A 22,275-nucleotide genomic window follows, 5' to 3' on the forward strand; every position below is an offset into this window, starting at 1 on the left:
GTTGTCCCCATCTGGGCAACAGCCACTGGAGAGAAAACCGTGAGCGGAGACGTATACGTACCGACGGGAGACCGGGAACAGAGAACTCCCCATGCCTCGGGTTCCTGTTGCACTGGAGCATCTCCACTGCAACCAGCACGCGCGTCATCGCCGACACCTCCTCGTTCTCACACTGCAAAGACGGGGAAGAAACCAATGCACGCTGAACACACACCAATCCCATATGTTTAATTGTAGAAAATACAGATACATGTATTATTATTCGCTTATAAATCATACATGAAGCTGCAGTGGGATCATCATATTGCATGTTTCCTGACCTCAGTTGATAATGTATGACTTGCTATTGTGTGGAAAATTAGTTCATGAAGGATTTATTGAGATTAACATTTATATTAACGCTACACTTCCTAAGTTGCAATGCGAGAAACAAACCTTTTGTAGCTGTGACTCAAAGCACATCAGGCTGTATACAATGCTGTAATATGGAAGTAACACCTACCGCATCAAAAAGATGATCAAAAATGTCATCAGCTACAATATTATAAGCCCATTAAAGAAGAGCCATAATGTAATACAGGATGCATTGTGCATGTGACGTGATTATGTTATGAAAACAGTCTCAGCGAGTATTCACTCTTCTTTACATTTCACATTTTTTTGTGTTGGACAACAAAAGCTTTCAGAACAAAAGCTTTCAGAATAGGGATACCATCCCCTCCAAGGAATACAAAATAAATAAGTTCACAAACATTGCAAGACTGACTGGTTTCTGTTGTTTTTCTTGGACATTATCAGCTGGAGCAGCAAAGCCGGGTTAAAGCCATTCACCGCAGCAAAGTGCAGCTGCCGGCCTGCCCCGTCCCAGACTACCGCTCACGCACTCACAGCAAGAAGAGCAAGACAACAACAATGTACGGAGTCTGGAGCCGGGGAGAGGGTGAGGTCGTCGATGAGGATGTGGTTCATAATGGTGGAGAGCAGTGGAAGTGAAAGGTGCTCTAGCTCGATCAAAGTGTTCCACTTGTAACGCGTTGTGTAACGAGTGCCGTGAGTTGTCTGCTTTAAACACGTTCCAGGACTCATGTGGTCTCATGTGTCCATGTTTTACTCCCTTCTCTCGTATTTGAGGATATTATTTAGCAACAGTTTGTGTGGTGCCTTTGTTTTCTCAAATACCACTGTCACTGCACTAGTCACTGCAGAGTGTCGGCTATTGGTCTGTGAATTAACATGAAAAATGTTCTGCATCGTTTGGATAATTGTGTTTATAAATATCTTACAATTTGTAACTAATTTGAAGTTATTCCAACCCAATGCTGGACTACAATGTAATGAACATAGGGTCCCCACTCTTCTCTAGAGATCCTGTTCCAGGACTTTGTCAGTGATGGTCTAGCCTGTCATGACAGACAGGGATTGCACCAGACACTAGTATGTTCCTCTCTGTGGAAGGTAGCTTTAAAAGACGTGCAGTCTATGGCTAGAACTTGCCATCCATCAAAATGATTTCCTACAGGCTGAGCAATGATGACAAACCATCATAGACCAGCCAGCAGAGAATGGTACCTGATCTTTAGTGTCCATCTTTGAGCCAATCTCCTGCTGCAGCAGCCTCCTGACCTGCACCCACGTGGCCACCACCCGTTTCCTTGCTGCGATGGGGACGGCCTCCCCTGGGGTGTTACAGGTGGACATGCGAAGGCCGAAGTCACACAGCTGGGAGGAAGTGTCGAAAACGACAATGAGCTTGCATTGGTACGGTATTAGCAGCCTGAGAAGCTCAATAAGCAGAACACGACATTAACAGTGAGGATTCTGCATGGTCCTAAATGACATTTAAAATGTAAATCATAGTGTCTGTCAAATACCATACATTATTCTATGTATCTATAAGAAGCCTTTCTGTAGCCAGAGGCCCTCTGCCAGCATGCCAGCTGCAGGCACGGCCAACATACACAAACAAGTTCAGTTCAGGCTATTTATACAAAATGCATCGGAACGGATCACTTTTTTTAATCTTTCCTCCAAGGAGGAAACCGACACGATGGAATCGAGTTAATAATTCACTGATAAAGTGCCTTTCATCTGGAGTTAGAGCAGACATTCATGGTGGATCATTTGAATAGTAAAGGAGAACGGAAACAGGGCTCAACTGGGAACTGCAGCTCATACAGAGAGCAGAGACATGAGACGAGACAGTCACGGGAGCGACATGTGTGTTAAGCGACGAAGGGGATAACAAACTGTACATCTTCCTGATGCTATGTTCACACTACGAGCGGCAAAGCTACAAAAGCGTCCGGCTACATTGTCGCCGTTGAAGTGTCTCTCAAGTGCTTGTTGACGTAGTTCTGCCGTAAAATAGCAAACGGTTTGTTTTTCTTACATTTTATTTTTACGACGGAACAGAACAGGAATTGTGGGTAGATAAAAGCGGACCAACAATTTGAGCGGTCAAGGACAGCTAGACTAGTGTCGGGCATCAGTTCGTAGCTTCCATTGAAAACGAGTTGTAAACCGGTGCTTTGCTGCTCGTAGTGTGAACATAAGAGCGTTTCAACTTTTCATCTGCGATGCCCTAACATCTGCCACGTCATATCCTCTGGAGGAGGAATCAATGCTTCCTGAGAGGCCTCGTAGTTCCTGCGTACGCATTCTTGGATTGTCTCTCGCAATTCTACATAGACGACTTCTGTGCAGAATATTGTTTTGTTTTCCAGGTAAGGTCTACTATCCGTTCCGTGACCGTCCCAAAATGTTTTGTTTATCATCCATGATCATCTTTTTCCATCCCTATGATGGAAGGACCTTAAGTTACAGTTAGTCTTGTCTGTTTTGATGAACCCACTCACCTTTTTAGCATAATAATACTGGACCTACGTACTGAATTACAGAACATTCCAGGTGATGGATTTATATGCAGCTGACTAGCCAGCCACACTTTATGGAGGATGACATGAAGTGTGATACCAATCCGTTTCATAATTCATAAAATGAAGAGAGAACATTCGGAAGGTTGAAAGTAAGCTGCACTGTTTCCCTTCCCTTGCCTTGGGGGTTCATTGCAGCCATCATTGCACAACAGCCTTTGAATGATGTTTTAGACTTCTATTATTTACTTGTTATTAGGGGAGTAATACACCACTTCACGCAAAAACATTCAACACATTATTCTACAATAAGGTTAGAAAATGGAGGGCAAAACTTTGACGCGTTTACATTTATTTCTCTCCACGAAAGTCATCTCTCGAATACATACCGCAACACTATCAGCTAATAGGCATCGGCCGATTAATCTGCCATCATCCAAACTATCGTTCCTATATTGGCCAATAAAAGTCCACTATCGGCCGACCTCCAGTTTAAAACTTTAAAAAGAGTCGACAGTGTGGAAAGCGTTTCATACATATCTGTACAAAAGATTTCAACTTGGAGTTTCTGAACACGTCTCGCAAAGATTCAGCAAATTCCATTCAGAGATTATGCACGCACTCCTTTCTGCTATTTTGTGAGATTCTGATCCGTTCTTAAGCTTTGAATGATGGAAGTCTTTGTTTTCACAGTGGAGAGATCAGAGAGGGAAAAAACTAAAAGCAGCTCAAGCCACCGCAATCAGCCTGGGAGGGTCAATCGTGTTCGTCTCAACAAAATGCAACAAATCAAACTTCAAACCCAAAATATTTTGCTTTACTTTACTTTGTGATGCATGGACATGTAGGAGCCAGAAAGACTGGGGCCCGTGTTGTCAGGATTTCATGTTACATTATCCTCAAGAGTTCTAAACCCTCTAGAACTCAGATTGTTCTTTATGATTTCATTCATTATGCATCTGCTACAGAGGTTTTTGGACAGAATTAGTGACTGCACAACAACCACTGGAGTCTGAACAGATAGTTGTAAGTAGTTCTCTATGTTGATAGGCTTCTGAATCTATATGCAGATATGGTGATGTCATTAATTGTTTTGCAAATGAATCCGGATTTAAAGAGTGTTAATGCAAATGTATGTAAGAGAGGACATTTTGATGCAAATTGATAGCGATGTGTGCAACATTTATGCAAATGTCTTGCGACATAGGAGGGTTATATCCAACTTTGGTTTTGATTTTATAACGTACGGAGCCTTTGCACATGTTGCCAACAAAGGCACTTTTATTGGTTCGTTTAAAAGGATATTTTATGAGATTGAAGACTCATGCTTCGATAAATTAACAGAACCGAATGTCAGTGTTTGTCAGAAACACTTCCATGGTGCTGATTATTAAATCTACTCATAGAAACATTTTGTCACACACACACACGGCCATTAGCAGCATCGCCCTCCCACACACACACACACACACACACACACCTCAGATGCCTTGCGGACATCCTGAAGGGCAGCAGGGTCTAAGAGAGCCCCGTGGGCACTGGCAGCCTTCTCCTGTCTGTTTCTACCCTCGTCTCCTGGCGGGGCTTGCTCGGCGCTGTCTGGTCCACACAGAGGCTGAATCAATCCCCGGGCCACAGCATCACAGAGCAGCACGAACAGAGTGCGGTTCCTGAGAAATACAATACAGAGAATGCTCCAAACTGACATCATCTGGAGAAAACCAAGGACGGGAATTTGGGCTTGCAGGCCAAAACATACTGTAGTTCCTTCTGAAAGTAAAAAAACAAAACACACCACAGATTTGGACAGCGAGATGTATGATATCACTGAATCCCAACATTCAAGTAATTTTGAACATTCACTGCTTCTTACAGCCAGAAACTAGAGCCGAGCTTAAAGCGCATGTTTTTCTGAGAGTGAGCTAGCCAGAGAACAAATTAACAAACATTTTCTTTACAAGTCAACGCTGAGCGTGACTAAAAGGATTTTCTGAGAGTACATATTGCAGCTATCGGCTGAAAATGTAACAGTTTTCAAGTTTCGACTGAATTTAAAGACTGTTTGCATCGTACATTAATCTATGGTTCAGTCAGGAACACTCTCGTCATACTTGGCGATGATGGCTCCGCTCTTTGAATGCTCCCCGGATTAGCCAGCAGCTACCAAGCTAAGACGGGGAGCACCGAGCTATAACCCCCCCCAAGGGTTTACAGGAATGAGCCAGAAGTCCATTTTTTAAATACATTTCAACCATTTGCCAGAAAGATGAACTCTGAACTAAAAAAGGGGCGGAGGCTGGGTTGGAGGAGGCGAAGCTTCACCAGCACTGCGCAGTCTGTAACAGCGTAGGTGTAGAATGAATCAGTGAGGAGGGAGTCAAATTTAAATAAACCTCCTTGAAGTGAAAGTGGGCTGTGATTGGTGTGTGGCTGTCAGCTGGGGGCGTATGACTTCCGTGTCCTGCATGAACTAACGCTATGCTTCATTGAACAACTTTTTCCTCCCAAGGGACCTCTTTCCTATCGTTGAGTAACCGCTGACTAAGTGACCTATTTTATGGACATTTCATATCGTACTCAACAACAGAGCAACTGATAAACTGAGCCCGTCTACCAATACTGGTGAACACAATAACTGCAAGAAGATCGTGTGAAACGAGAGACTTAGGTGAATTTTGAGAAATTCCTGTGAAATTAATCGCACGAAAATAAACACCCACCAGTGTGTGAAAGCCTTGACAGGTGTATAGACCCTGTAGTGAAAACTGATAGTAATTTAGAGACCCGGCCTACCCAGAGAACTCCTTCTTTCGGAGCATCGCCACGAGGCTTTGGAAGGCGGGAAGCAGGCGTCGGTACTCCCCAGCTGCCAACAAGTGGCTACTGTAGTTCCACAGGTAAATGGCTGCATTTGCTACCACCCACGGCTCCTCGATCTCTGCTCCGAGCTCCGCTGCACGCGAGAAGTTGGAGGTGGCGTAGGCGGACAGAGCCTGGATCCAGTCTCTGGGTGAGAGAGAGGCAGAGAATACAGAGTGGGAAAGGGAGATAGTCCATATTATGTTGTCTCTAGTGTCTCTGCACCATCCACAGGGGAGAGGAACTCCACCTCTACAATGTCAAATACGTTACATCAAATGCAGCTTTCAACACCAATTTGTTTGAGCACCTGGGTGAAGCTCTCAGCCGGCATTATGTTACAATGTGCTGGAGGTGAAGAGTGGAGGAGCAGTATTTCCACTGCTGGATGTGATGTGTCAGGTCTTGTCAATTCAATAAAGAAAGTAGGCTGTTACGACTTTGTGCGATCCTGGAGCTTTGCGGTGTATATCTACAACATCCTGGTCTTTAGTAAAAGGTAATCACGTCATTGATAATGTTTGCAGCCTTGTTGAAACCACGTCATTGGTCTGAGAATGCTTTCAGATCTGCTGTGCAGTTTTGATTCAAGAGTTAACGGGCTCGTAGTTTCAGCGATTGAGTTATTCCCACCACTACCTGTCGTCATCATCTCTGACGAGTTACGCAATGTGTTCACTTTAAAAAGGCTAAAGCACAAGTTATGGTCCTTTGAAACACTTGCATTAAACCACACCAACAGAGACGACAGTTGGCAATGCACATAGAAGCATTAGGGGAATTTGATATATATATATATATATATATATATATATATATATATGTATATATCATATATATTAGGGGTGTAACAATACGCGTATTCATATTGAACCGTTCGGTACGAGGCTCACGGTTCGGTTCGCATGACGAACCGAACAATACGTTTGAATAAAAAAAAAAGTCTTTTGTCTCTGTGTTTCTACTTCATTATTTGCAAATCACAGATTTTATTATTATTTTATTCATTTAAAGTTACATTGTACATAACTATATTAAACAATAAAGAAATGATGTTGTATTTGTGATTATTAAAAGCTGGAACTGTAATATAAGCAGTGATATGAAAGCTTTCAGTGACCAAGTTTGTTATTATATGTCATTAATAGATAACAAGTAGTTCATTAATTCACAGGTCCCTGATGCATGTTGTCAAGAAGAGTTGAGATCACAGAGAAAGCTGCCTCGAAAACATGCATACACGATCAGGGGAAAAGTCAGGATAAAAAGACACAAAGTATATACTCAGAAATCGATAGTTAAAGTTGATGAAAGATAAAGTTTATGATCATTATATAACGAATGTTTAATACAGAGAGTGATTTAACAAATGTAAAAGCTGATTATAATAATGATCTGTGTACCGGAGTTGAAATGTGAAGGGTGTGTGTGTCAGTGGAAAGTTTTGGAGAAGTGAGAATAGGCAAAAGACTGAGACAGTGAGATCAGAAACAGATGTTTTGGGCGTGGGTCGGGTAAGCGGACACGCGGCTTTGGACTCTGTTGCAAGAACAAGGCGCGGAGGGAAATAAGGTACTTTCCAGACATACGCACTCACACAAAAGGGTGGGATAAATATCATGTGTTCAGAATAGGAGGGGGGAACAGACAGCCCAGATCAAGGATATAAGGAGATGCTTGCAAGTCGCAAGCTGGGATTTCTACACGAGAGCCGTTCCAAGCGCTCTGAGAAAGAAGATACGGACGATCGCAACTGAAGTATTTGAGGACTCCGTCTCTGCTCACGAGAAGAAAGATTGACATTCGTGGACAAAGATCGAAAGACGGAGAGTTTCCCTCTCCCCACTGCTCGACTTTAACAACTGAACAACGGAGGAACGCGGCAGCCCCAGAAAGACTTTGTACTGAGCCTCGAGGACTGTTGAACGAACCCCGCTGTGAGAGCAGGAGGACCGAGGGTCTGGCCGGACCTTCGCTCCTAACAACTCCAAAATAACTTTTTCATCGAACCTTTGAAAAATCCAGCTCCCACCGAGCCGTCTCGGCATCTGAAACCAGTGAGTATAATCAAGGAATTAAAAGTACGAATCAAGTGTAGTAACATTTTATGTGAGCTGTAGCTTAACCCTTGCTAACTAACTGAATATAACCTGCAATAAATATCTAATCTGCATTTAAAGTAAATTTCTCAAGTGCATTTATTTGCTTAAAGTAGTAAATGTTCCTCGTGGCAGTAAAAGGTTAAATCTATTGTGTGTCTAACAACTGAGTTCTGTAAGGTTATCCTAGAGACCTACCCACTTAACAATCCCTTACGTTTTTAGAAGTAATCCTAGCCGTTAAAACCTAACCTGGCAATTTACCAAGAGCACGGATCCAGAAGAGGGAAGCTGCCATAACTGACGCGACTGGTAGGAGCGCCCGGGGCCAGGGTGGCCCCTCGACCGAGTGCACTCAGACCGGAGGAAGCAGGGTACCATGACGAATACGTTTGAATTATAATATTTTTTAACCAGGTAGTCCCATTGAGATTAAAAATCTCTTTTGCAAGATGTAAGTAACAATACTACATAACATTAAGGAGCAGTTTTTGTTTTTTATGCTTATGTCTTGCTGAGAAGACACCCCAGAAGATGAGTCACTCAGGTATAGTTCCATCAGTGCTCAAAGTCAAAGAATAACTTCATGATGTTAGTTGTAATAAATAAATATATTTTAAAATAAAGTACATTTCTCTGGCATTTATTTATTTATTTATATATATATATATATATATATATAAAAAACATATTTTAAACAACATTTTATGAGATTCACATGCATCAGGGACTTAAGAATTCATTATTTTAATAAAATGAATTAATGAACTACTATTAATAACTGAATAACAAACTTGGTCACTGAAAGCTTTCATATCGCTGCTTATATTACACTTCCAGCTTTTAATAATCACAAATACAACAGAATTTCTTTTGTTGTTTAATATAGTTATGTACAATGTAACTTTAAATGAATAAAATAATAATAAAATCTGTGATTTGCAAATAAAGTAGAAACATATAGACAAAAGACATAATACAGACAAAATATTGTTGTTTTATGATGCTAGCATGTGTGTGTGTGTGTGTGTGTGTGTGTTTTCACCTGTAAACAACCCAGTGTGGATCCTCCTCAGACGCACACAACTCACTCTCCACTGCGGGGATAGCAGGGCCGTTGAGCTGAACCCCCTCTGTGAGCAGCTTTTGGACGGTGGCCTTGACAAGACACAATACTTTCATTTCTCCTCCACAAAGGATAATATTAAAGATGACTTCCTGTTTTGATAAATTCATAATCAAATGAGAAGAGAAGACCTCCCGCTCTGGGAATGACAGCTTCTGTAGAGCCGCTAAAGCTCAGCGGCAGCAGATCAAAGAACAAAAGGAAGCGACTGGTGAGCGTTTTACTCCAGCGGCGGACAACTCAGGCAAGGCAAGAGGACTGAGACGTAGGTATCTATTCAGTGAATGAATTATGACCCCAATCCTCCAAAAATAACCCCCCGGTGTACCGTGGAACAAAGAGAGAGCTACATGAGGGGAGCGAGCATAGACGCTACAGTGTGAGTCAGTTCTGACAAGGTCATGTTGTAGCTGTGGATAGTTGTCTCCATTTTCTTCAAAGTGCTGTCAAGTTAACATCTCCATGGACTTAATAGCGACTTGGAGCTGCAGGCTTGATGGGAAGCGGGATTACCCAATGAGACAAGCTCAGAAGACAAGCACAACAATCTCTGACTCCAACAAATCAACATCTACCTCACGGGCTTGTTAAAAATCCCATAATGCATGTTTACTACTGCACGCAGTGGAACGTTACAAAAGGAGCTAAAAAAATAACATACAATATTCCTACGATCTGAGATAGCTAGAATTTTTGTCAACGTCAACACCTCGATACAAAAACATCTGTATCCACAGAAGCTTGAAATACAAAGTTGGTAGAAGCAGGACTTTCCACTGTGCATGGTATATGATGCACATCAACACTAATAACTGAAAAGGGACACAAGCAAAGTCAGACAGCTGCAAGTTTTTATGTCTGATCTGTAGAATAAAATCAATAATTATTTTTAAAAAAACACGGAAAAATGTGTTTGTGTCCCTGGAAGACCCACCGGTCACTCTATGGCTCGTCTTCAATCCTTCCGATTCTCATGAGTTCATTTCCCTACCATTTATGATCTGCATATTTTTAGCAATGGCCATTCAGTGAATATAGTAGATACCTTTCTATATAGTTTTAATTGTTAGTGGCAGAGTCCGCCATTCCAAAGCTGGATTCAAATTGCCTTCACGGGAAACGATACAGTACAACAACAAGCGAAGACATGAAGGCTAGAGTGTTGTAGTGGGAATTAGGCATAATGCAGACGGGAACATCCTGTTGCTTCACATTAAAAAGGTACAGTGAGTAGCATGTAAGGGGATCAATTGGCATAAATGTATCTGTGATATCTGCAATATAATATTAATATGTTTTCTTTAGTGTAAACTCGCCTGAAAATAAGAATTTTGTAGTTCTCCTGCCCGCTTGGGTTCAGTTTCAGTTGGTTACAGTCTGCAAACTCACAGCCAGTTTCTACACACTAGACCTTTAAGTGTTTCCACGGAGTGGCTTTTACTGTGAAGAAGCCACAGGGAAAGCAATGCTCTTTAGGCGGACCATGATCATTCATAAAATAAAAAAAAGATCGTCTACAGAACAGACAACGGTCATTGAGGGGGAGTAACGGAACAAAAAGGAGCCGAGAGCTCAAAGAGCTTTTGACCTGCTTTCTGCGTACACGCAGGAATGCAACCACGTTAGTACAACAAGAGCAAATGTGAAACCTGTTTATGTGGAGTACTCCTGCAAGAACATCTGAAAAGTGTGTATGTGTTGGTCGTCACACACCTCAGCACTGATGAAGCGGATTTCGGCAAAAAGCCGCAGCAAGTCCCTCACGCAGGTTTGGCTTCGATTGCAACCGTGAAGAGGTTCTGCACCGCTTTCCTCCTCCGAGGACCTGCATCCTGGATCAAATTCACAAAATCTGTGACGCAAATTCTCTCAATGAAACCAATCGTCTCCCTCTTGTATGTATAACTAATTCAGATACCACTACTATTTCCTGCCCATCACTCCGATATTGAGGAACAGTGCCGTCGGTCTGAGGACCGTTCACCATCTCACCGTCGGCCTGAGGACCGTTCACCATCTCACCGTCGGCCTGAGGACCGGTCACCATCTCACCGTCGGCCTGAGGACCGTTCACCAACTCACCGTCGGCCTGAGGACCGTTCACCATCTCACCGTCGGCCTGAGGACCGTTCACCATCTCACCGTCGGCCTGAGGACCGTTCACCATCTCACCGCCGGTCTCGGAGATTTTCCATCTGCCGTCGTCGTAGAGCAAACAGAATCGACAAGCAGCTCGGCACACATCCCACACTTCCTGTTTCCTGGCTGTCTTCACCAGCGTTGCCCACAGCTTCACTCTGGAGCAACAAAAAAAAAAAATAAAGAACACTTAAGAGATGATTAAAAAGGTGGAGGTCAGGGAAAGGGCAAAGCAGCACACTGTATATGATTTAAGGTTGGGTTTTTTTGCCGGGCCATGAATAACAAACTTTTCCTTTGGGGAATCTTCAAGTCAAACATCTTGCCCTCTCCGGCCCATTAAGCTTGCAATGTCTCATGTGCACACTTTTTTTACTGTGATGATGTTGGTGGACAGGCAGCCTCAACTACGCACTGTGAATGTAAAAGAAGGTTGTAGACGCCTACAGTCACACAACAGCTTTCACTGTGGAGAGGATCAAAAGACAACAAGGCATACAAACCTGCTTAAGCTGGGTTTCTGGGAAGCCTGACAACTAAAAAAAAAAGTAATTTCTAAGAAGACTTGACAGGAAGACTGCACTTGTATTCAAGAACATACATGTATAATCACAATGAATACATGTACATGTACAAACACACACCTCTCTGTGTTGTCTGTGTTGTCATCTCCCTGTCTGGCCAGGTGTCCGTCCAGCTTCCGCACAGATGTAGAGTGATGCTGCGCCTTCGCAGAGAGCTGAGCCACTGGTCCAGATCCTAGACCGCCTACGGGAACTAGACAATTGTTGGAAGACTGAATACATAAGTCGATTAATGCTACTGGAAAAGCTCCAGCGTTTTCCATAAATATTGATTCAATACAATTTTCCAGGCAAGTATGCATAACAAAAACTGGAGTCAGTCTGTTACACAACTCCTTAGGCCTAAAGGATGCATAAAACATGGAATAAATGTGCACTAATGTAGGTCGTGAGAATGTTATCCTTTCGAGGAAGTTACAAAATGAGCCTTAATATGCCACTTCCACGTAAGAAAGGAACGACTACTAAGGGACCGCGAGAGTAAATGGCCCATTTCCAGCATCGCAACGTCACAGACTGCGATGTAATTATGTCGACAAGTAAGAAAGCAAAACAAAAAGCAAAACAACGGAGCATGTTCCAGATTTTTAGTCACACCCGCCCGCAGCAACAGAGTTATTCAGAGCATTTGTTTTATGGACTGAACTACAAAAAGAGGTCTGTGACTTTGACTGGCGTGTTTTAAAGAAGCAGAACGCTCCCGAGCCTGCACGCTCACCAAAGCAATAAAAGGCTGTACGCACCCGCTCTCATGCACGCACCTCTCGTTGAAGTTCGCGCACCCCTGGGGGTGCGCGAGCTGCCTCTAGGGGGTGCGCGAGAGGAAAAGTGTAATGGCGGTCTGATGGTGTAATAATATTAAATATAAAAAAAAAAATGTAATTTTAATTTAAAAACTGTCAGGTGGGACATCTGAAGCTATCAGTCGTAAAAGAGGAGAGGGACAGAGAGAGAGAGGAATCGGAGGCGAGGGGAACGGAGAGGTGCAGCACAGACAAATCGGGAGCACATCGGCCCATCGCGGAGTCAAGGTGAAAAAGAGGAAACGAGAGTGAGCATCAGACTGGGAAAAAAAGAGGAAATATGATGAAAAGTATCTGTGTCTGGGCTTCACTTGGATTGGCAACGCAGATTCCCCAAAGCCACAGTGCGTGGTGTGCAGTGAGGTTCTGGCTAACAGTCTGAAGCTCTTATTTACGTCGCCACCTGAACACCAAGCATGCCAGTGCAAGTCAAACGCCCCTTACATTCTTTATATCGAAATTGGAGGAGTTACAAAACAGCCAAAAACAACTGGAGTCTCATTCATGTGTTGGGTCTATAAATGACGCACTACGGGCTTCATATCTGGTTACAGAATAGCGAGAAAGGGGCTACCGCACACAATCGCCGAAGACGTGAGCTCACCAGCTGCCAGAGAGATGGTGGAATGTATGATTGGGGAGAAAGAAGCAAAAAAGTTGGACATGATCCCGGTGTCCAACAACACTGTGTCGCCGCATCGATGCTTTGTCCGAAGACATCCTGGCTACATTAGTCGGTCATTGATTGTAAATTAAATGTGATAATCTGCCTCTGAGCCTGTGCGTGTGTGCTCGCATCCGTATTGCTCTTTAAAAGTGACGCCTTGTGTCACTGAAAGTTATTGAAACTTTGTTGCAGTGTTTCAGGGCGTTTTCACACCTTCAGTTCGTTTGCTTTGTTGCAGTTGCTCCTTTGTTCGGTTTGTGTTCACACTGCAACATTTAACAGCGGACTAAATCTTGTAAACAAATGCCACGCGCGAGCAAACTGTTCTCTCATTGGTCCGATTCTTATGCAGCTATGAAGGCTTAAAAGGCTCTGTTGCTTCTTTTTTTTTTTTTTTTTATTAAGGGGGGGGGGGGGGGTGCGCGAACCCAGTCGGGATGTAGAAGGGGGTGCGCGGCCTAAAAAGTTTGGGAACCGCTGATCTAGGGGATGCTTGAGGTTTATAGACAAAACCAAGAGGGGCCTCCTCTACGGACCAAAGGGGCCCTTTGACTAGCTGTCAAAAAGGCTGAGGGGAGTTAGAACAGTGGGGTTTGTCCGAGATCGCAGAGTGCAAAAAATAAAATCATATACCGGTACACATACTCATTAATGGACTTATGATGAATTCTAAAACATGGACTAATGCCACAGATCAATGTTTTATTAGTCAATCGTTTATAGTATGTGTTTAAAGCTATCCCAACAGATGAATATGTCTTCTGACAAACTGCACGTGTGTTGAGTAAATGTTGTCGTGTCTCTGTGAAAACTGAAAGCAAGAAGAGAAATGTGTACTTTTGGAGGTGTCGTCAGCATCCAGCACCATCTGGAAATGGTCAGGGGCCAAAAGCTGACCCACGGAGACCAGGACGGGACGGCTGTCCGTCCTGTCTTGGGGCTGCATGTCCCTGGCCTGAGGACGGGAAGGAAGGGTTGGATGTCAGACTTAACTTGTAGCCATTACGAGGCACACTCCTCTTCTCACCATACATAAAAACACACTGAATTTAAGTTCTCCTTCCCTGTACCTATGTATGAATTCTGTATGTTTTTACATAATAAAAGCATCCGCTTGTTAAGTTTTAAAGAACCGCTTCATTTTGTAATGTTAAGACCGTCTGACACAGACCTACCACAAACCTGCTGCATAAGCATATCGGCTTTATCCTCGGCCCGGGGGGGCGATTGGTAGAGGGTGCCTCTGAGCTGCAGGAGGCGGAGAGCTGACGACAGGCGCTCTCGTCGCGTCCCGTTATCCAGCAGCAGGGCTTTCTGAAGGTGAGTCAAAGAAGCCTCAAGGCGCCCGTCCTCCTCTTCAATCGCTGCCAGCTCTGAGTGGACTTGACAGCGCGTCTCCAGCAGCACGCTGTGAAAATAGCAAACAAACACTTCCAGCATAAACTCGTACATTATGAATGACGACAAATATGTAGGTGTGATACCACAGTTCAAAATTGGGAGACAGTACTTCATCTTGAAAAGTACCTAAATGTTGGCTCTCTGTCAATGTTACGAAAATACGACAGTGAACTAAAATATTTCGGACCACAAATCATCATAATAGCATTTTTCTTGATCCAAATGTCAAACACAAACATATAGTACATTTTTGAAAAATAAATCAGACTCTGCAATCTCTAAAAAGCCAACAAAATATGATATGGTATTGCATTACAACACAGGTTGAGCAATAATATAACATCATAACATGCAGTATACTGTATGCAAAGTGGATTTGAGGAAACTGTAAACCTCTGAATGTCTTCCAGGACTTGGGCCACCCTGAGCAGAGGCGTCCTGATGCGTTTCCTGAGGTTGTGCTGCATGAGGGGCAGACAGGAGCTCCACTGCGCGGCGCACACCGCCTGCGCGGCCTGAGGGTCCCCCTCCCTCACCGCCGTCTGCAGCCACTGATCCAGCTGGCCTATCTCCTTCAGCCGGGCCTGTGGGATCAAGACTACAGATTGAGAGCGTCTCTCCTGTAGCAACGAGAGCACGACACTTCTATCATTTGGCAAGTGCACTTGGACTGTATTAAATACGGGGTGCCAATTTGTTTAATTTTCAAGTTTTCAAGCCAAAATATTAAATGGTGCAAAATGAGATTACAGAGAGGAAAAACTGATGATTAAAGTTGTCAGCTGAAACTCTAAGCGCTGCTAGCTGGGTTAGCAGTTTTAAGGCAGAGATACCTAGAGTGTAAGGATGTACTGCCTTCAGACAGAGAATGAGATTACAGAAAATATTACAGAACAGTTAATCACGACTCCGCCAATGGGTCCACCGCCCGCATCACATGCTGGTGGGAACACGCGGCTGTATGATCGAGCACCTCCACGCTGGCTTTGGAGTAGTCGTTCGTCTTCCCCTCTCTCTTCTGGAGGTTGATGTCACAGCTGACACATTCCATTATTACGCGCTGGCCAAGACTCTGAAAAGACAAAAGCACATACGTGTGGTTACAAGAGTCAGCGCACAGAAGAGAGGGGGACACATCTATAAGGGGTGACGTATTTTATGCATGTGCAACGTTGCCAATTGTGTGATCATATCACCTCATTCACAATACGAGCAAAATGGTCAAATTGGTGAAAACACTCCACACCTTTCTATAAACACAATCTTACATTATTGAAAGTAACTGCAGCAACCTCTTAAGCTCTTGGGCGTGAGCTCAGATAATTGATTTCATCTATTAGTGCCTACTTAAGAGTGGATGTCAGAATCCATGCATGCATTTGCATGCATGTACGGTTACAGTGTGTAGCCTCTGAGGTTTCAGGAGAACGCCGGACACTCACAGTCTCTCCCGCCGACCTCAGCTCCTTCAAACAGTCGACAGCTACTTCATGCCGCTTCACTCGCAAGGCCAGCAGAGCCAACTCCAGGAGGAGGAAGACTCTGCAAATCCCAGATAAAAACATCATTGACACAATTCCAAGTAGAGTAATCCGGGCTGTGCTCTGCCCCTCGGGTTATCCATGGTTGTGTGGTAGTAAGAGGACAGGGAAGGACATTTGTTCGGGTCACAGACCTGTCAGCTGGTTGGATGGGTGTCGGGCTCTGAGGAGGACTGGAGTTCACAGCTGCAGCAGATGCTTCGGTGCAATCCATCAGGAGACGAAAGATCTGCTCGAGCTCCTCTTTTGTTGGTTCGACCTCATTCATTTCTTCTAACTTGCTGTTTGTACAACATGAAAGAAAAAACCTGTCTGTTAATTAAAAATACATAAACGTATGCACCCAAGAGTATGCACGCATCTGCATTTCCCTCGTAATATACTCACACTGAACAGTGCATTAACCTCAGGCAAAATGAGCGACCGGTACATGAAGCCGACGATGGCTGGGTCACACTGACTCATGCGGCTGACGTTTAAAGATGAGCTAGAGAGCCATAAGGAGCTCTGACATGTCGAGTACATGCCTGCAGAAAGGGGACTGGGTTTGTACGACGCCACACCAGGAGCCGTGGTGCTATACCATTACTGTGTGCAGGCAGCCAGACAAACCTGCCCGCCGTGGGCTTATTAACCGCGGGCCTGTGGATCGGGTTTAATGTTTGAGTAGCTTCCAAGTTCGCTGAACGCAAACAAAACGTCAGAACCCAAAATGCACCAATATCCCTGTGAGTCCTACAAGCTTGAGAAAGCGTGGCAAATATTAACTGGAAGTACCGCCTCCCGGGTGTGTGCCACTGCCAACAGTCATGCTGCAGTCTGTCCAAAGTGTCATCACGTTATCATTTTATCGTCTTAGACATTTGTGTGAAATTGTCACCATTAGCACATGAATTCTGGAGTTATGGCCAAAATAATAGTTTGTGAGCCAAATTTGACAATAATTTGCTGAGATATCACATCCACGAGAATGGGAAACATAATACCCTCTGTCGGTTACAAACACAGAATGGTGAAACTGGTAAGTTGGTATGACCATTAATAATACTTAATAAATGGCTGAACCTGCCGGTAGTATCAGCAGGGAGCACTCTAAAAACACAAACATCCAATCAATAAATAAAGCATATTCTTCCAAACAGTTTGGCAGTTTCTTGCTACAGTACAACGATTAAGTAGAGCAAAGAAAATGTCCGTACTTTTTTAATTCCTGTATTCTGTAAATGACTGCTAAGGTAGTCTACTGCCTGCTCAGTTCAATGAGGACATCCCTCTCTGTCAGCTTGTGTTGTACCTGAGGAGAGAAGAGTAAAGGTAGAAGTTTATTTCTAGTCAAATGCTTCACTAAAAGCTCTGCTGTATTTCACATTAAACACAGTAGTCTTCTTTCAGGTTGTGTGATTCCAACACTTCCATTAACTCCAGAAGTCCAAAATGTATTGAAAAAAAAAACTAACTCCTGAAATAAATGCCACTCCAAAATGAAATGAAACGCCGTTCACCAGTAACGTAAAGAGTCTTGGATAGAGATGTGGGATGTGGGACTTCATGAATTCTTCTGTAACTTTGGCAAAACCTGCAGCATCTTCCATTTCACCGGCGTCCACGAGACATTTAATAAGATGCCTGAGCAGAAACAGAGAGAACACGAGACTGATACTACTTCAGTGTGAAAGAACAGTGTTTTGCAATGCTTACTGGGATATTTCCACAAAATATGGACATTGTTCTCCACAACGATATATCAGCCAAGTTCCCAGGTTAGTATTTTACATACGAGTATGGAAACCAGAGCGCTACTGTCACAGATGAGCTGCTGGTTAATTAGCTCTGTGCGTCACCAGCATGAGACCGGACTGAATCAGGACTGGACTTATTCATGAAAGAGAACTAAGAGAGCATCAAGGGGCCACTTGCATCATGAGCTCAGCCCTCCAGCTGTGGTCCCGGTCTGCCACCTCGTCCAGACTTTGGACCACCTGCCCGAGGGAGGGGACCAGGCGGCGGCACCGCCCCGGCTGCAGGAGAGGACGCACTGTCTGGAGGTACAGCACCGAGGCGTTGAACGCTAGGAAGAAGTATCTGTGAGAAACAAAACGGATGCAAAATAATTTGCAAAAAAACTGAGAAAAAGCTGAATTATTCACATGATCTGCGCGGGCAAGCCATTTGATCTCTTGGAACAACTCAATTCAGACCAAGTTTCAACTCTGTACGGAGAAGTTCTGTGGATTGCAAATGTGTGTGGATCAACCATCGTCCAATGGGCCTCAGGCGAGCCCCCCGTAGGAGCCTTTCTATGTAAAATGAGGGAAATTCATGAAACCAAGGCGCTGTTTTAGAGGAAATTGTGTGAACGGGTCGCTTGAGTGCTGCTAATTGATACACCAGAGAGTGCGTTGTGCATTAGTCTGGGCTGGATGTATTAGAAACATATTCCCGTTGGTGTTAATTGGGATTGCTCATTCAGCCCTTTTATTGACGGGTTATGAGTTCATTAGCGAAGAGAGTCGGCGCCGCTCGCTCGCAAAGGCAAAGGCCGCTATCTCCCGATGAGTCGTTCTTCAAATGTCACAATTTCTATCATCACATCTATATTCATCATCCTTTTCTCCCTGCTCTCAGATTAAGAAGAAAACATGCTGAATATCATCCACCTGTGGGGTGAAGCGTGAAGAATCATGTCACATTTCAACTGTATTCTTCAAACCTTGATGCCGCAGAATATATCTAACCCTCATAACCTATCATAGCTATAAAAAAAGAAGAGCATTCCCTGTTTGGAATAGTTCACGTTCATTGTGTGCAAACAATAGCAGCGATGAGAAGCTGTGCGTGGGATGGAACTGGTCAACTTTCTTGACACTGTTAGAACAAAGCCAAACACACTGGAGGTAACGTACCTTGGTTCATGCTTTGCAATTTCAATTGCTTTAAGAAAACACAGCACAGCCTCTTCAAAGTCTCCCTGAAATAGAAAATAATGCAAAAGACTGTCACAAACAAAGATCAGAGAAGGAAACTCTTCAATAGAGCCCACAGTTTGATAAAACACCAAGAAAAACTGCACTTAAGTGTGAAAAGACAAAGGGCAATGTGCCTTGAAGAATCAAATTGTGAAGAAAAGTAGTTTACGAAGCGGGGACATCTGCTCCTTTTACAGTGCAAAACAGTATATTTCTAAAGTAACTGTGTATGCGTGTCCTATTGGCAAAGAAACACACATACACACAACCCCCCTTGAGGAGATGTGTCCACTTTGGTGTCCTCACCACACTGCCAGTGGCCGGCGGAGACTTCAGCTGGCCCCGGCAGAGGTAGGCTCGACACAAAAATTGATTAGCTGGCGGATCAAAGTACATCTTTAGACACGCTGTGCTTATCTCCAAACAGCCCAGCTGAGGAAAAAAACACAAAAGGCCAAACAAAAGACATATTTAGACCTCATCAGCTGTTACGTTGCGTCACCAGCATTTTTCTAAATTTGATGCGGGATCAAAACAACTCAGAAATGACTTGATGTGTCGTGTGATGCACATCGATTGTACGCATGATGAAAAACATCCTAACTGCAGGTTCTTGCCCTTGCGCATGTCAGTACTTTACTTAGATGAACTCACTCTGGTTAGTTTTCATTCAAGGAATTGTAGCGCTGTCAGGGGAGATCATTCGTAACAGAAATGTTGTATACTGTAAGCTTTTAATTGTGTTATCGTTAAGTATTTCATTGTTTCTCATGCTGGAAGATGATAAAACAAGTGAAACGTAACAGTGGCATCAGTATCTGAGAAAACGTTCAAAAATTGTCTCAATGTAACAGGAATATTCATAGTTCTCTAACAACTGAGGACTATTGTGATGTAGTCCTGGTGGGGATGTGGACTCATTCAGTATTCAAACAGGCCTGAGACTTCAAGGCAAGCTGCTTTTTCACTGAGGAGCCTCTCTGTACCACATAAAAAAGAGACCAAATCACATTATGGAATACCAGTGTTCCATTATTCAAATGAGCTTCCACTGCCCTAGGACACTTCAGTCGACATTCGTGAATATTCATTATTATCCTGTCCTACTGGGAGAATAGCTGGATTTAGCTAACTAAAGTTACTGTATGAAAACAGTGACATAATGGCATTTGTGATGACTATTCTAGCGTCATTGCTGGAGAGGTTTTTATTCAAATGATTTTCTGTATCAGTAGCTTTAGATGCTGCCATTAACAAAGCATGTGTGTTAATCAACGAAGAACCCCGAAAATGATTTCTGCTTTATTTACTCGAACCAAATAAAATATGTGATATGTAACCTAGTAGCTTAATTCCTTCAGTAGAATTTGCCAAAAATAAATAAACCTCAGGTGTCATTGGCATTACAATAGCACTTTTGGCATGACTAGTTAGATCCTAAACTTGATTAAACGAGATTTAAGTCAATAATTATATCTTGTAGGCTTTATTTGTCGGCCATTTTTAACAGTGCAGACACAACGAGGCCTGTGACTATCTCATCCTCACTCGAGGATAATATAAAACTTACATTTCTGTGGGACATTGTTTCCAAAGAACTCACATGGTCTCAGAAAATACACACAGACTTTTTATTATTATTATTTATTTATTTGACCCTGCTAAATCTACGACGACATGGTTTGGCCACATTAACAGGTAACTATTTACTGCCCCCGGTCTCACCTGTAGAGCTGCTTCCGCACAAACGACGTACAACTCCGGGCCAATACGTGGAGTTCGTCCGCTGGTTCCAACCACCGCCACGTTCTCAAGTAAAAGGTAAGCTGACTGCAGCGCTCCAGAGTCTACGTGAAGTGACGTTAAACACAACGAAGGCACATTTTCATAACTCGTTAAAGCTGAAAGTGCTCCTGCATGAACGTCAGTATAATACAAACCTTGTCGCTCCTTTGCCTCGGGAGAACGATAACTGTCGTCAGCTAATGTGTTATGGTAAAAATTAGCTAATGTTAGCTAGCTACAACTAATTAGGTTAGGACGGCCAGTTACGCTATTGTTCGCGCTAAATTACCCCATTTAAAACTGCAGTGTTACAGGTGTGTGAAAGGTGTTACGTCGGTCAACAAGAATTTCAAAACTGCTTGAATATTAGAAAAGCAATACGTCCGTACGTTTCATTTTACCGTCACTGTAAATATGCCACATATTAGTGTCTTTAATGAACAACTAACCCTGTGTCGAAAGTAAAATGCTGGACTGAGCCACCATCCGTGTTTGTAGTTTGGGAGCGTTACCAAGCAACCCAAGAACGGATGAGACTACGGTAAACGAAGAGGACCAAAAAGGTTGACACTTGTTTGTATTGATTGACTACTAACTTGAGTTCAAACAACTCACTGTAGTCTCTAAATTCAAATAAAATAGACTTATTTTTACATCTCTCTCACTCTCTCGCTCTCCCCCCACTCTCTGACTCATACAAAGCACCTCTTTAGGCTCCTGGTCCCAACGCTTCTTAACTTCAAAGTGCATCACTAGAAATCAGGCCACTCAGTGTGCAAAAATAATTTACTTGGTCAAACCAAATACTGTTACTGATGTGATGGGAGAAAATCGTGAGGCAAGGCAAACTACAGTGGCACTCCCTGCCATGGACTCGGAGTTCCTAGTTAGAGGGTTAATTGACAGAAAGATGTATTACCTGCCAGAATTTCAAAGCAGCATAGATGGCTCCTCAGTGGCCATCAAGCAAAGTTGTTGAGCAATTCTTTGTGGGACCTGTCTAAATATACACAGGACTAAAGATCACCAGATCATCTGCATACATGATGTGATTAACCAGAGTATTTCCAATCATGCACCCAGTATTACAGGCTGTCAGTTGCTTGGACAGATCATCAACATACAGATTAAACAGAATTGGGGACAAAATTCCCCCTTGTCTGACACCATTGCTAACCCCAAATGGGGCTGACACACTTTTACCCCATTTTACTTGCATACTCTGGTGCGCATACCAGTAAGCCAGAATTCTCACAATGTATGTGGGGACACCTCTTTGGCTCAGTTTAAAAAATAATTTACTCTGATTAACACGATCAAAAGCTGTAGAGGCATCAATAAAAGACAAAACAACTGATGAGTTTTGACCTCTGTATTTGTTTACAATTTCCTTTAAGGCATATATACACACAAGTCAGTGCCATGTTTGGCT

General features: G+C 43.3%; 1 pseudogene across 1 annotated transcript in view; it reads right to left on the reverse strand.

Annotated features, from left to right (window-relative positions):
* The window catches only part of LOC306788407 (cilia- and flagella-associated protein 46-like), a 31,549-nt pseudogene extending 9,956 nt beyond the window's left edge, over window positions 1-21,593 (reverse strand). Inside the window, exons 1-21 of the transcript in view lie at window positions 21,509-21,593; window positions 20,784-20,905; window positions 19,365-19,490; window positions 18,996-19,060; window positions 18,006-18,174; window positions 17,595-17,714; window positions 17,292-17,386; window positions 16,227-16,373; window positions 15,994-16,093; window positions 15,525-15,623; window positions 14,945-15,135; window positions 14,333-14,558; window positions 13,988-14,105; window positions 11,741-11,873; window positions 11,130-11,254; window positions 10,671-10,789; window positions 8,877-8,989; window positions 5,667-5,879; window positions 4,354-4,543; window positions 1,570-1,719; window positions 62-172 (exon numbers count right to left, since the gene is read on the reverse strand). The product of the transcript in view is annotated as a cilia- and flagella-associated protein 46-like (transcript). The remainder of the gene's footprint in view (window positions 1-61; window positions 173-1,569; window positions 1,720-4,353; window positions 4,544-5,666; window positions 5,880-8,876; window positions 8,990-10,670; window positions 10,790-11,129; window positions 11,255-11,740; window positions 11,874-13,987; window positions 14,106-14,332; window positions 14,559-14,944; window positions 15,136-15,524; window positions 15,624-15,993; window positions 16,094-16,226; window positions 16,374-17,291; window positions 17,387-17,594; window positions 17,715-18,005; window positions 18,175-18,995; window positions 19,061-19,364; window positions 19,491-20,783; window positions 20,906-21,508) is intronic.
* Window positions 21,594-22,275: the final 682 nt, after the last annotated feature.

This window comes from Melanostigma gelatinosum (genome assembly GCF_949748355.1).
Source record: "Melanostigma gelatinosum genome assembly, chromosome: 14".
Taxonomy (NCBI): domain Eukaryota; kingdom Metazoa; phylum Chordata; class Actinopteri; order Perciformes; family Zoarcidae; genus Melanostigma; species Melanostigma gelatinosum.